We start from the raw sequence: 16,219 nt of genomic DNA on the forward strand, positions 1-16,219 counted from the left end.
ATTTACTTTAGAAATGGAACAATAGAGGGATTCAACTTTACAGGATATGAGGGGACAGAATTAGGTTAGGAGGTGGTGTTTGGTATCCAGATGTACAGTATTTCAAGGGCAATATTCCGATGGCAGTTTGCAGAAAGTAGCGTGCTCCTGTGCATAGATATGCGCAGGAATATATTACTAATATTACACTGTATGTACTGTACTCTTGATATTCGGTGGGAACCCAGTAGAAGACATCTGCAAGTACACCTGGACTAAGCATCGCCCACCTGTTCAAACCGACCTATGACCCCTCATGTACTGTAAGTGACCAGCTCTTTGACCTATGAAAGAAGAGATTACAGTTTCCTTTGTTTCATGCTTTAGACCATTGTATAAAACCAAGCCTCCTGGCTGGCCTCAGTCTATTCTCTGAAGGTCATCTTTCCAGATTGACTGAGGACCGGAACCAGGTTGCGCAGGCGAACAAACGTATGTATCCATTGGTTGTAGCTTCTTCTCTTGTGTTATTGTACTTCTGTTGTAACCCCCTTTTAAGTAAATATTTGTTGCTGGGTTGGACCACAACATAACATATACAATTGGTGTCACATTTCGTTTCCTGGGCAGCAATAATAACACCTCTTAGATGGCAAATAAGTATATACATGTACAAGCTGGGCACTGTACATGTATATAATTGAGCCCCCGCCATTTTACATGATTTTGAGCGGGACAGAAGCCCACCGCCGAGGGGGCGGGGCTTCTCCCTCAGCACTCACCAGCGCCATTTCTCTCTCCACAGAACGCTGAGAGGAAGCTCCCCGGACTCTCCCCTGCTTACACACGGTGAAGGGAGTTTAAAAAGAGAGGGGGGGGGGGCACATAATTGGCGGATAAAGTATAATACAGCGCTGCTGGGGAAAAGCATTCTGTGTTGGTCTCCAGGTTGTTGCGCTGGGGTGTGTGCTGGCATACTCTCTCTCTGTCTCTCCAAAGGGCCTTTCAGGGGATACTGTCTTCAGAAAAAGTTTCCCTGGGTGTGTGCAGTGTGTCGGTACGTGTGTGTCGACATGTTTGATGAGGAAGGCTCGCTTAATGTGGAGGGGGGAGTGCTTGAATGTCAGGTCGCCGTCGGCAACGCCGACACCGGACTGGGTGGATATGCTGAATGTCTTGAATGCAAATGTAAATCTCCTGCATAAAAGATTAGACAAGGCTGAAGCTAGGGATCAGTCAGGTAGCCACACCATGCCTGTCCCTGGGGAGCCAGGACCTTCAGGGTCTCAAAAGCGCCCCATATCCCAGGTCGCTGACACAGATACCGACACAGATACTGACTCTAGTGTCGACTATGAGGATGCAAAATTACAGCCGAAGGTGGCCAAAGGTATTAGGTACATGATTATTGCCATAAAAGAGGTTTTGCATATCATGGAGGAACCGCCTGTCCCTGACACGAGGGTTCACATGTATAAAGGAAAAAAACCTGAGGTCACGTTTCCGTCCTCATTTGAGCTAAGCGAATTATGCGAAAAGGCTTGGGAATCTCCGGATAGGAGACTCCATGTTCCCAAAAGGATTCTCATGGCGTATCCTTTTCCACAGAAGGATCGGATACGATGGGAATCTGCGCCTAAAGTAGACAAGGCGCTGACACGCTTATCCAAGAAGGTGGCACTGCCTTCTCCGGATCCTGCTTCCCTCAAGGATCCTGCTGATCGCAAGCAGGAAATTACCATGAAGCACATTTACACACATTCAGGAACTATAGTTAGGCCGGCCATGGCGTCGGCCTGGGTTTGTAGTGCTGTCGTGGCATGGGCAGACTCCTTATCTACGGAGATGGACACCTTAGATAGGGATACCATTCTAATGACCATGGAGCATATCAGAGATGCTGCTTTGTATATGAGGGATGCTCAGAGAGACATTTGTTTACTAAGCTCTAGAATAAACGCTATGTCTATTTCCACTAGGCGGCTCTTGTGGACCCGACAGTGGACGGGAGACGTCGACTCAAAGCGGCATATGGAGTCATTGCCTTACAAGGGGGAGGAGTTGTTTGGAGAAGGCCTCTCGGACCTAGTCTCTACTGCTACGGCGGGTAAATCGAATTTTTTACCTTATGTTCCCCCGCAGCATTCTAAGAATGTACCACATTATCAAATGCAGTCCTTTCGTTCCAATAAAAACAAGAAGGTACGAGGATCGTCCTTCGTTGCCAGAGGTAAAGGCAAGGGAAAAAAGCTGCACACAGCTAGTTCCTATGAGCAGAAGTCCTCCCCTACTTCCGCAAAGTCCACAGCATGACGCTGGGGCTTTCCAGGGGGGGGGGGGGGGTCAGATCAAGTGGGGGCACGTCTTCGTCTTTTCAGCCACGCCTGAGTTCAATCACAGGTGGATCCCTGGGCAATAGAGATTGTTTCCCAGGGATACAGACTGGAATTCGAAGACATGCCCCCTCGCCGGTTTTTCAAATCGGCTCTGCCGGCTTCCCCGTCAGAGAGGGAGCTAGTGTTAGCGGCAATTCACAAATTGTACATTCAACAGGTGATAATCAAGGTTCCTCATCTCCAGCAAGGAGAGGGTTATTATTCATCCCTGTTTGTGGTACCGAAACCGGACGGTTCGGTCAGATCCATTCTAAATCTAAAATCTCTGAACCTGTACTTTAAGAGGTTCAAGTTCAAAATGGAATCGCTCAGAATGGTCATCGCCAGCCTGGAGGGAGGGGATTGGATGGTGTCCCTGGACATAAAGGATGCGTACCTTAATGTTCCGATTTTCCCCCCTCACCAGGCGTTTCTGAGATTTGCAGTACAGGATTGTCACTACCAATTTCAGACGTTGCCGTTTGGTCTTTCCACGGCCCCGAGAATTTTCACCAAGGTAATGGCGGAAATGATGGTGCTCCTGCGCAAGCAGGGAGTCAAAATTATCCCATACTTGGACGATCTCCTTATAAAGGCGAGATCTCGGGAGAAGTTGCTGGACAACGTGTCTCGGTCCGTGAAGACGTTGCAGATGCACGGCTGGATTCTCAATTTACCAAAATCCCAGCTAGTACCTGCAACGCGTCTGACCTTTTTGGGCCTGATTCTAAACACAGACCAAAAAAGAGTTTTTCTTCCGGTGGAGAAGGCTCAGGAGCTCATAGCCCTGGTCAGGAACCTTTTAAAGCCAAAAAAGGTTTCGGTGCATCATTGCACAAAGGTTCTGGGGAAGATGGTGGCTTCATACGAGGCCATCCCCTTCGGCAGGTTCCATGCGAGGACTTTCCAATGGGACCTATTGGACAAATGGTCCGGGTCCCATCTACATATGCAGAAACGGATCACCCTGTCTCCCAGGGCCAGGGTATCTCTCCTGTGGTGGCTGCACAGTGCTCACCTCCTAGAGGGTCGCAGGTTCGGCATTCAGGACTGGATCCTGGTGACCACGGACGCGAGCCTCCGAGGTTGGGGGGCTGTCGCACTGGGAAGAAATTTCCAAGGTCTCTGGTCAAGCCTAGAGACTTGTCTCCACATCAATGTCCTGGAGTTAAGGGCCATTTACAACGCCCTACGCCAGGTGGAGGAGTGGCTTCAGAACAAACCGGTTCTGATTCAGTCGGACAATATCACGGCAGTGGCTCATGTAAACCGCCAAGGCGGCACAAGGAGCAGAGTGGCCATGGCAGAGGCGACCAGGATTCTGCGCTGGGCGAAAGGCCATGTAAGCGCACTATCAGCAGTGTTCATCCCGGGGGTGGACAACTGGGAGGCGGACTTCCTCAGCAGGCACGACCTGCATCCGGGAGAGTGGGGACTTCATCAAGAAGTCTTCACACAGATCGTGGATCGGTGGGGACTGCCTCAAATAGACATGATGGCATCCCGTCTCAACAAAAAGCTAAAGAGGTATTGCGCCAGGTCAAGAGACCCTCAGGCGGTAGCGGTAGATGCTCTGGTGACACCATGGGTGTTCAGATCAGTCTATGTGTTTCCTCCTCTGCCTCTCATACCCAAGGTATTGAGATTAATAAGACTAAGAAGGGTCAGAACAATTCTCATTGTTCCAGATTGGCCAAGGAGGACTTGGTATCCGGATCTGCAAGAGTTGCTCACAGAAGATCCGTGGCCTCTTCCTCTAAGGCAGGACCTGCTGCAGCAGGGGCCCTGTCTGTTCCAAGACTTACCGCGGCTGCGTTTGACGGCATGGCGGTTGAACGCCGGATCCTAGCTGAAAAAGGGATTCCGGAGGAGGTCATTCCTACCCTGATCAAGGCTAGGAAGGATGTGACATCGAAACATTATCACCGTATATGGCGGAAATATGTTTCTTGGTGTGAAGCCAGAGCTGCTCCTACGGAGGAGTTCCACTTGGGCCGTCTGCTTCACTTCCTTCAAACGGGAGTGAATTTGGGCCTAAAATTAGGGTCCATAAAGGTCCAAATTTCGGCCTTATACATTTTCTTTCAAAAAGAGTTGGCTTCTCTTCCTGAAGTACAGACTTTTGTGAAGGGAGTGCTGCATATTCAGCCTCCCTTTGTACCTCCGGTGGCGCCTTGGGATCTTAACGTGGTATTAAGTTTCCTCAAGTCACCTTGGTTTGAACCACTCAAAACAGTGGAGTTGAAATACCTCACTTGGAAAGTGGTCATGTTGTTGGCCTTAGCTTCTGCAAGGCGTGTTTCGGAATTAGCGGCTTTATCATATAAAAGCCCATACCTGATTTTTCACGTGGATAGAGCAGAGTTGAAGACTCGTCCTCAATTTCTGCCCAAGGTGGTCTCATCTTTTCATATGAACCAACCTATTGTCGTGACTGTGGCTACACAGGACTTGGAGGACTCCGAGTCCCTGGATGTGGTCAAGGCTTTGAAGATTTACGTGACCAGAACAGCTAGGATCAATCCTCTGCGGACTACGAGAAATAGATTTACCGGTAAGTAAAATCCTATTTTCTATCAATAATTGGTTTACTTTGGTCCTGCAATCCTTATTAAGGAGCGTAAGTTTCCATTGTATGACGTGCGCTGAGCTAACTACTTTATTCTAAGCTTGGATCTCCCACAAAACCAATGTTATTCACTTTGTCAGTTTTGACACCCATAGAGTTTAAAAATGTATTTTTGTACTTTGTTTAAAAATAAATCTGGAATAACATTGTGCTCTTTTTGCTTTAGTATTGACTGCTCTGTCCCTTGTGAAATGAGTTCATGAATTTTGTGTTAGATCACTTGGAAATCTTATCAGAAGTCTCGTTAGAGGCTCTGTCCAAATAATTACCGTGTAACTCTAGATTTGGGTCCAGAATCATGTTACGCTTTCCCTTTTTGCAATTAACACATCTTTTTTTTTATTGTGAAACTACAGTCATTTTTTGGCTTTTCATTCCTTGTCACATATGTCTAATACTAATCCCTTTTAATAAGTGGTTCAGAGTGCATATATACACAGGGAAATTAATCCTCCCCCTCACGAATATCAATACAGATATGAGGGATTTTGTGCAAGATTGAGGTCACGGGACTGGAATTCCATTCAGCGTCCAGTTGTAGATTAACACATACGTTGCATGGCTGGAGAGGAATGGGGAAGGGGGAGGGTTTCTGTTCGCTACTAAAATTATTTCTTTGTGGCAGGTTCTCACCAACAATTTTATAAAGCTAAATGGCATTGTCGGGTTGTGTTTTCCGTCTGCCAACAGTAAATTAATGAACTGAGGGGTGATTCAGATCCGATCGCTGCTGTGCGTTTTCCCACAGTGGGCGATCAGCAATAGACTGCGCATGCATAGGCACCGCAATGCGCACGCGCGTTGGCCAACAACAACGGGCATCGCCGGTCAGCGACAGGATGGTGCGACAATTTTATTTGCACGGGCGTTCGCAAGGGGATTGACAGGAAGAGGACATTTGTTGGTGGTAACGGACCATTTACAGGGAGTGTCCGGAAAAACGCAGGCGTTTTCAGGGAGGGTGTCTGACATCGACTCCGGCCTCGATCAGCCTGTTCTCATCGCACTGGAGGAGTAAGTCCTGGGCTGCGCAGAGACTGCACACACTGGATTTTTGCAGCTCGGTGTACACATGCGATCGCACACTTGCACGGTGAATTCACACTCCCCTTTGGGCGGGGGCTATCTGAACGCAGGACAGCAAAGTTAGCAGCCCAGCGATCAGGTCTGATTCACCCCCTGAATGTGCCTACATTCAGTGTGCCCCTAACTATTGGTGCAGTAGGCACAGCCTATATCTGACTAAGGATAGTATGGTGCACGGTCATAAGTACATGTTACTGAAAACGTTCGTTATAGAGTTTTGTCCTATGACCTCTGTAGGCCTCATGCGGTTAAACGTTCTTTACCAATATTTGGAAGTGGAACCTTTAAAAGGACAGAACTGCAATCAAGAAATCTAGCAGAAATATTTCTCTTAATTCCTTCTTGATCACGTGTGTATTTTCCTGGTATTGTTTATTAAGCTTTTACAACCCTTTCCTAATCTTATTGTTGACCCATGGTCCCAGTAGATTTCAGATTCCCAAGTTTACATAATCTAGCAGCTGTCTTTGATTCCCAAGTGCTCGCTCAATGTGAATAATCTTGATATAACTCATATAAGTTAAGTCTTCTCTATTTAATCTTGTTTGGATCCTAAAATATTTTATTGCAGGCATTTCGGTCTCGGCCCAGATTTTGGGACTTGAAATATCTATTGGCAGCTTTCTAGATATCGCCAGTCCCCCTTCTGCTCTCCTCTGGGAACAGTCATTAAGGGCCAAATTCAATTAACCCAGAGCTGCTCCAGCTGCTTCGCGGGATGTTATTCAGAGCTGAGGTTTGCTCACGGGCTACGGAGGTGAGAGCAGAATGTGCTACTGTAATTGGCGGGAGTCCCCGCAGCTCCAGCTGCTTGTGGTTATTTAAATCTGGCCCATTTCTTAGCATTTAAATGTATTGTTGAATATAAACCTTTACATTGCATATAATACGTACGGGTACATTTTTTCTTTTTCATCCACTAGGGGTCACTGGAGTACTCTTGGGATATGGACGGCTTCCACAGGAAGTAGGCACTGAATAAATTAATTTTGAAACTACACCTCCCCTCCATATTCCTGAGTACCTCAGTGTTTTTTCTGTGCTCGACACAGTTAGTAGGCTTGTGGCTTTGCTGCCACAGAGGTCCACATTTCATTGGAATTTTTTCTAAGTTTTTTCTTTTTTCAACGATTTACCACATCCCTTCCCCCCTTCCAATAGGCGTGGGTCCGGGATAGTGAAGGCTGCTTTAGCAGCTGTGGGTGTCGGACCTCTCTAAAAAGAGCTCCCTCACTACCACGTGCAGGACTAAAACCTGCAGTAAAGGCTGGACGGAACTTACAGAGAAGCCCCGTCATAGCCCTCACCACAGGGTCCAGGTATGTTGAACGGGGCGGTCAGCTCACGCTGCCGCCCCACTGTGTGGAATACTGTGTGTGTGTGTGTGGTCCCCCGCCGCTCTGAGCTGCGTCTGCCACATGGTTTTATGTATAGGCCGCTCCATGAGTAACTTTGCTGCCACAGTGATATTCCCTGCACACAGAAATGTCAGGGTCACTGGATAAAAGATCATGATTCAACTCTTATTGATAAAGGGAATACAGCAGCGCTGCATATGTATTACAATAGGCTATGAAGTCTTTGTTAAAACAGGAGTTACATGTGCAGGTTTGAGTGCAACATAAGATGTTTATTAAATCTGCCTACATAATTATAAGTCGGCACTTTGTGTTATACTGTGAGCATGGGGACATATTAACCATGCTTCCTGTTGTTTTCCTGTTGTATTTCCAGAATTTCCTGTGTTACATCTCTCCTCCATTGAAGGCGCAGGGGTGTTAAGGGGAATTTGGGATCGGGCATATTGCTGGCGTGCACTGCACTTGGCCAGATATATATTTTTAGAGACACCTTAGTGCTATTTACTGAGTCGTGCAAGTTGTCTGTCTTTGTTTTTTGTATTGTCTGTCTGCATTAGTAAGACACCAGCAATTACTAATGAGCAGTTTCCCTGCCATGTCTAAAACATGGGTATACACTTACTAATTATTTATTTCATAAACTGTTTATAATGATCCTAAAGACTGCAAATCTGAGTCATGGCTGTGGCAGCCAAATACTGGCTTTGTTCACTGTTGTAAAGTAAGATATGTTATATCAATTGGTCAGCACATGGTGATTATAAAACAGTATCTGTGGAGCACTGCAAAGCATTATGAGTTCAGGTCTCACCTGCAGCAGCTTTGGCTTAATTCACGTGGCCACACCACACTGGATACGCCCAATCTCATCTGATTTTGGAAGCTAAGCAGTGTTGGGCCTGATTAGCCACCTGGGAGTACAAGGTGCTGTAGGTATTTTTAATCTACAGCCACACCACTCTGGATACGCCCAAACTCATCTGAGCTTGGAAGCTAAGCAATGTTGCATAGTGTTTTGCCATCTGGGGGAAACTGGTGATCCAACTAGATTGCATACTAATACATGCTAGTTCAAACTGTTAAAAATAGCTCAGTTGGGGCTTACACTATAAATATAAACCTACCATAGGTTTAACAGTCAGGATAGCTCTCCAGAGGCTGCTCCCAAGAGCGCGCTCCCGGCGCCGGCCACTAGATAGGGCCCATTAACTAAGCTGTGGTTAAGCAGCAGTCATCTCAGGTTTTAAGCCTGTGTGAGGTCACATTTAGTTTCAGACTTCTAAAAAATGTATTATACCTCTGTATCAGGATATATCTGGATATTTGTGTATGGGTATATAATATATATGTATATATGTGTATGTAGGCATATATGGAATATATATATATTTATTAAGGTCTGAGTATGTGTGAATATACATTGTTGTATGTATGTGTAGATATATATATATATATATATAATATGCTGACATTAAAAATCTGTTTTGCAGTAAGCAAGACTAATTGGTCAGCACACAGTGCTTATTAAACAGTATCTGTTGAGCACGGCAAACATGGTGAGTTCAGGCCTCATCTGCAGCAGCTTTGCTTATTGTTTTTACAGGTGGCTCTGTAGCTAAGTGGTTAGGCTTTCCGGCCACAGTCAGTGAACATTGTGATTGCATGGACACTGGTTCAGATCCTGGTTTAACAAAAAAAAAAAAAAAAAAAAAAAAAAAAAAACATGGTAGGACACCATTTTCTTTTAACGTTACTTCCTGGTTCTTTCCCGGAGGTTGCTGCTCTACAACACTTAGCATCTGGAGGAGCGGGGTGTTGTTAGGAGTTTAATTTATTAATTGTTTTTGTACAGCATGACTCTACAGGAAGATTCACTATTGCTGGTAACCACATGCACGGTAATGCAGGTTAATACACACGTTACTTCCGTGGTGTACTTACTGGTTGGAGTTCATGATCACCAAGTCTAATGCATAGTCAAACAAGCAGCTTAGCTGCAAAGTCGGTCACACAGTGTGTCGGACAAATACGAATCTGGGCCAGTGGCGCAATGTATAACGCATCTGACTACAGATAACAAGATTGTAGGTTCGTCTCCTACCTGGCTCGTTTAAGTTGTCGTGATCGTATAGTGGTTAGTACTCTGCGTAAAAACTGCACAGACAGACCCTTACCGGTCCTCTTTTGGGGGAATGCAAGGGCATGTACTGCCTGGGGGGGGGGGGGGGGGGAAATAAAATTTTTTTTTTACTGTTTCAGTTAGATTGTTGCGGTTGATTTACCGCCAGCCCTCATAGCACCAGGCCAGTACGTCAGGTTCTCAGCGAAGGCTGAACGATTTCCAATGAGAGACAATTACAATTATTGGGTGTTTTACTACCTATCGGAGTGTACCGTACACAGCAGTAGGGCTGTTGCTTCGCCCTGCTTTGGTAAGGGTTTTGATGTAACAAGGCTGTAGGGGCAGGGCACTCCAGTTCAGGTTTGCCCTAAATAAAGACCACCTTACACTTCTTGCTACCTACAGCTTCTTTGGACGTTGGCAGTTGGTTTTTGCGTTTTCAGCTTCGCTAGTGGCGCATAACGTCCACTTTGGCTACGTTCCTAACAGGCGGAGTCGGATTCCAAACGAGATAGATTGCAGACCAAGTGGGGGGGGGGAATCTGATTTCCTACCATTGTCTACGCGAATTCCTGAATGATTCCGTCTCAACGACTTAAATTCCTAGGCATGATTCTCGATACGGTAAATCAAAGAATTTACCTACCCGAACAGAAAGTACAGGTCATTCGTCATCTGGTACAATTAGTGCTCAAGCCAGTCTCGGTTCATTTGTGCATTCGCCTATTAGACACAATAGTGGCGGCTTTCGAAGCGCTTCAGTTCGGAGGACTTCACTCACGTCCTTTTCAATTGGATGTGCTCGCACAGTGGTCGGGCTCGCATCTGCAGATTTACCGCAGGGTGAGGTTGTCTCCAAGGGCCAGAGTGTCTCTACTCTGGTGGCTCAAAGTACAGAATCTAACCGCAGGGAAACTGTTCGGTGCCTGGAATTGGATAATTCTCACGGCAGACGCGAGTCTCAGAGGTTGGGGAGCTGTAGTTCAAAATTATCAGCTCCAGGGTCTCTGGGCGGTTCACGAAAGATTGCTGTCTATAAATGTCCTGGAACTCCGGGCAATTTACAGTGCGCTACGACAAGCAGTGCACAGGCTGCAGGCTCAGGCTGTTCAGGTTCAGTCAGACAATGCGACGGCGGTCGCATACATCAACAAACAAGAAGGAACGAAAAGCCGTATGGCAATGCGGGAAGTAGCTTGAATCCTCTATTGGGCCGAGTATCACCAAATGATATTGTCGGCAGTAGTCATTCCGGGAGTGGACAACTGGGAGGCGGATTATCTCAGCCGTCTGAATTTTCATCCACGAGAATGGGCATTAAATCCAGAAGTATTTCACATGCTGGTCCAGAAATGGAGTTACCCGCAGGTGGACCTGATGGCATTTCGCCACAATCATCAAACGCCCCAGGTTGTGTCCAGAACGAGAGATCCAAAGGCAGTGGCGGTGGATGCTCTCACAATCACGTGGCCATACAGTCTCGTGTATCTGTTTCCACCGTTTCCACTGCTCCCTCTGTGGCTAAAACGGATCAAAGGAGAGTCCGTCACAGTTATACTAGTGGCGCTTCTTTGGCCTCGGAGAGCTTGGTTCTCGGATCTCCGCGGTTTACTCGCAGTCGGTCTTTGGCCGCTCCCACTACGTTCTGACCTGTAACAGCAGGGTCCGTTCCTTTACCCCGATTTAGCGCGGCCGCGTTTGACGGGGTGGCTGTTGAGACAGCCCTCTTAAGAAGAGAAGGCATTCCAGAATCGGTTATACCAACCATGTTACGAGCTAGGAAGCCGGTTACGGCAGCTCATTATTACAGAATTTGGCGTGCCTATGTAGGTTGGTGTGAAGCTCGGAAGTTTCCGACATCATCTTTTAAGTTATCCCGTCTTTTGTTATTTCTACAGATGGGGTTAGATAGAGGTCTGAGTTTATCCACACTTAAAGTGCAGATATCGGCGTTGTCCATTTATTTTCATAGTAGATTGGCCCTATTGCCATCGGTTCACACCTTTTATGCAGGGTGTCCTCAGAGTTCAGCCTCCATTCACTCCACCTACTGCGCCATAAGACTTGAATCTGGTTTTTAGATTTCTTACAGTCTTTTTATTATGAACCCTTACAACAAGTGGATATTACATTTCTCAATTGGGAAAACAATTTTTCTTTTAGCCTTAGCGTCAGCAAGGCGTGTTTCAGATTTGGGTGCTTTGTCGTGCAAGCCACCGTATTTAGTGTTTCATGATGACAGAGCGGAACTCCGGACGAATTCCGCTTTTCTACCAAAGGTAGTGTCATCTTTTCACATCAATCAACCAATAGTAGTTCCTGTGTTACAGGAGACTCTGGTAGGTTGGATGTGGTACGCGCGTTACGCATTTATGTATCCCGAACGTCGACCGTTCGTAAGACGGATACGTTGTTTGCTCTCTATGATGCTGCCAAGATGAGTTGGCCAGCTTCTAGGCAGACCTTATCCAGTTGGATTAAACTGACCATACGTCAGGCTTACCTTCATGCTAGGTTACAGCCGCCTACATCAGTAACAGCTCATTCCACACGGGCTGTGGGAACATCATGGGCAGCGAGTCGTGGAGCTTCTACGACACAGCTTCGCCGGGCGGCTACATGGTCTTCGGTGCACACGTTTGTGCGCCTCTACAAGTTTGATACGTTGGCGGCATCAGCATCTAGCTTTGGCCGCCTAGTGTTACAGGTGCCAAACAGCTCTCCCGCCCACGGGGGAAACTTTGGTACGTCCCAAGAGTACTCCAGTGACCCCTAGTGGATGAAAAAGAAAATAGGATTTTGGTACTTACCAGGTAAATCCTTTTCTTTGAATCCATAGGGGGCACTGGACGCCCACCCAGAGCAGTTTACCTGGTTTGGGGTAGGTTCAGTAGATCTTATGGTAACACATTTTCACCGACTGGTTTAGATTAACAAGTTATGGTGTCAACTGTTTAGTTGTCAGTAATGTTGTGTCAACTTTATTGTTGTCCGTTATGTTATATGTAATTCTACATTGTCAACCTCTCTATCGCTCCTGTTCGGCTCAGTAAAAAACACTGAGGTACTCAGGAATATGGAGGGGAGGTGTAGTTTCAAAATTAATTTATTCAGTGCCTACTTCCTGTGGAAGCCGTCCATATCCCAAGAGTACTCCAGTGCCCCCTATGGATTCAAAGAAAAGGATTTACCTGGTAAGTACCAAAATCCTATTTTCCATCGTTCTCATCTCCAAGTACTGGTTGGACTGTTCCTTGTAGGCTACGCGTGTGATAAGTCCTCAGCCCAGCAAATTTTCCATTCAACAGCTTGCTACCTATTTACTTTGGTTGAACTCCTTTTGCCTTTCAGAACGTGTTATTATATAGTGAGAAACAATAACATTCATCTCTTTCTCAAAGTTGCTCAGCGTTTCCATTCACAGCCTGCAGAGTGCACATCCAGTACCAGCGTGCATTACCAATCACAGCCTGCAGCAATTACTGTAGTACGTGGCCAGTCTGAGCTCAGCGTCGTCAGTCCCTGGGTGCTTCATATTATCAGCAATTACTGTAGTACATGGCCAGCCTGAGCTCAGCGTCGTCAGTCCCTGGGTGCTTCATATTATCAGCAATTACTGTAGTACATGGCCAGTCTGAGCTCAGCGTCGTCAGTCCCTGGGTGCTTCATATTATCAGCGATTACTGTAGTACGTGGCCAGTCTGAGCTCAGCATCGTCAGTCCCTGGGTGCTTCATATTATCAGCAATTACTGTAGTACGTGGCCAGTCTGAACTCAGCATCGTCAGTCCCTGGGTGCTTCATATTATCAGCAATTACTGTAGTACATGGCCAGTCTGAGCTCAGCGTCATCAGTCCCTGGGTGCTTCATATTATCAGCAATTACTGTAGTACGTGGCCAGTCTGAGCTCAGCGTCGTCAGTCCCTGGGTACTTCATATTATCAGCAATTACTGTAGTACATGGCCAGTCTGAGCTCAGCGTCGTCAGTCCCTGGGTGCTTCATATTATCAGCAATTAGTGTAGTACATGGCCAGTCTGAGCTCAGCGTCGTCAGTCCCTGGGTGCTTCATATTATCAGCAATTACTGTAGTACATGGCCAGTCTGAGCTCAGCGTTGTCAGTCCCTGGGTGCTTCATATTATCAGCAATTACTGTAGTACGTGGCCAATCTGAGCTCAGCGTCGTCAGTCTCTGGGTGCTTCATATTATCGGCAATTACTGTAGTACATGGCCAGTCTGAGCTCAGCGTTGTCAGTCCCTGGGTGCTTCATATTATCAGCAATTACTGTAGTACATGGCCAGTCTGAGCTCAGCGTTGTCAGTCCCTGTGTGCTTCATATTATCAGCAATTACTGTAGTACATGACCAGTCTGAGCTCAGCGTCGTCAGTCTCTGGGTGCTTCATATTATCAGCAATTACTGTAGTACATGGCCAGTCTGAGCTCAGCGTGGTCAGTCCCTGGGTGCTTCATATTATTATCAGCAATTACTGTAGTATATGGCCAGTCTGAGCTCAGTGTCGTCAGTCCCTGGGTGCTTCATATTATTATCCGCAATTACTGTAGTACATGACCAGTCTGAGCTCTGTGTCGTCAGTCCCTGGGTGCTTCATATCATCAGCAATTAAGTGTAGTTCATGGCCAGTCTGAGCTCAGCGTCGTCTGTCCCTTGGTGCTTCATATTATCGGCGCAATTAGTGTAGTTCATCAGACCTGGGTGCCTGGGCCGTAGAGAGCTTGGTCGGACCTTGATAATTTTCAGAGTTGTGGCCCAATCAGAATAAGAGAGTATGCACAAGGGGGTCTGTGCTGTGAGCTATTCAGCCAGGGGAAAATCCACGAGGGGGTGAGCGATCAGTGAGATTACCCGGAATGGAATTCTCATCATGCCTGTAGGTTCCCGCCTTGCTGTTTAGCAGAGCTTCTCATAGTAACTGTCGGAGGAACACTTTGCGCTCGTGTGGAAACAGCTGCAATGATTTACTCTGTTCTCCATTGTATTTAGTGGGAGATATTAAATGGAATATGCTTCCAATATGTCTCTCTCCAATAAACCCAGTTTAAACATAAAGCCAATTTGTAAGGTTGTATATACATGTGAGTGGATGATTTGAGGAGACCCTAGGCCCTGAGGACATGCGGCGATCTGCTCCCTGACTGAACCCCACTGTGTGTGAGACACCCTGAGGTTCCTGGCTCGCTCAGGCCCTGATTATCTGGCTCTCTCAATGAGGTCATGTAACATTCAGGGAAAATATGTCCTCCGCCACTTTTAAGTAATAAGTTTAAGACAAAGAATTTACCAAATGTTAAACTTGGCCTGGGAGGCCCATATATCTCCATCCGTTTATACATGCAATACCCAAATGTTTCTTTTATAAAATTCTTGTGTAAGAATGAAGCTAATATTCTTTGTCATGTGGAATGGATAGCATTGTCTGTGTGTACGTAAACAATGGGATTTCCGGAGTCTGACCCTGTGTTTATGGGGCACTTAACATTAGTTAATCCTAAACTGCTCTAAAAAAGATGGTGAGCTTTGCAGTGGTCTTCTCGCACCACCACTAGGGGGCAGAACATCCTGGAAATGAGCCTGGCCTTTTAGAGGGTCCTACATAATGGCATTGGCAGATGGGATTACTTATAAGGGTGTAAACTATATGTAATCACCTGTCACTGGGCGCTGTAGAGCGAAAGAAATATTCGCAACCCGCAATGGCATTGATTTATTCAACCGCTTTAAAGAAAAAAAAACAAAAAAAAAACATTTTTCGGGGCATGCATACAATGGAGATATGGGACTAGATGCTGCCTCTACACAAGCAGAATTAATGATACAGTTATTGATATTGGTGCATACAGTTGTGAATGATTCCAGGCAATAGAACTATACAGAAAAAAATACAGATAATTATGTCAGATATACAAATCTGTTGTTTTTTTTTTGTCTGACAAGGACCTTGTTCCTTCACAACGGATGTTGAATCTAGTGGCTCTCCTGGATTTGCAGGGACAGAGGCCCTTCAGACATGTGACCTTGCGCGGCACCTCTGACTTGCTGTGGCCTTTCACGACGCTGCAGACACGCTGTGGCCTTTGGCGGCACTGCAGTCACGCTGTTTCCTTTTGCGGCCCTGCAGACACACTGTGGCCTCCCTTGCGCGGTCCTGCAGGCGCGCTGTGGCCTTGCGCGGTCCTGCAGGCGCGCTGTGGCCTTGCGCGGTCCTGCAGGTGCGCTGTGGCCTTGTGCGGCCCTGCAGGCGTGTTGTGGCCTTGTGCGGCCCTGCAGGCACGCTGTGGTGCTTTTCATTAAAAGAAATGTAACGCAACGTTTTATTAATATGTTAAAAACCTTTACAAGGATTTAGTTAATGTGGTCTATAACGCAAGCAGCTGACAGTTCTGCAATTGCTCCGCTCTGTGCATTCGTCTTTCTCATTCCATGTCTTTTTCATGGGCTAGTGCATGTTCACATGTTTCTTATAAAGACCAGTGTATATAAAAATGAATGGCACGCTGTCTTCGTGACTGTGCAGTTTATTATAATGTGATGGCTGATATGCTGCGTTAGTGGATTTTCCCTCTTTTCTTCCTTTCTCTTTTGCTGTCTGTTTCTGGTTATGTTTTATGAGGTGTTTTGGCCTTGTGTTACTTTGGTTGTCTCTGC

At 46.5% G+C, this 16,219-nt stretch overlaps 1 protein-coding gene across 5 annotated transcripts in view; it reads left to right on the plus strand.

Annotated features, from left to right (window-relative positions):
• Positions 1 to 16,219, plus strand: part of SBF2 (SET binding factor 2) — a 585,530-nt gene that overhangs the window by 211,521 nt on the left and 357,790 nt on the right. The window lies entirely within an intron of this gene.

Source organism: Pseudophryne corroboree, chromosome 11 (genome assembly GCF_028390025.1).
Source record: "Pseudophryne corroboree isolate aPseCor3 chromosome 11, aPseCor3.hap2, whole genome shotgun sequence".
Classification (NCBI taxonomy): domain Eukaryota; kingdom Metazoa; phylum Chordata; class Amphibia; order Anura; family Myobatrachidae; genus Pseudophryne; species Pseudophryne corroboree.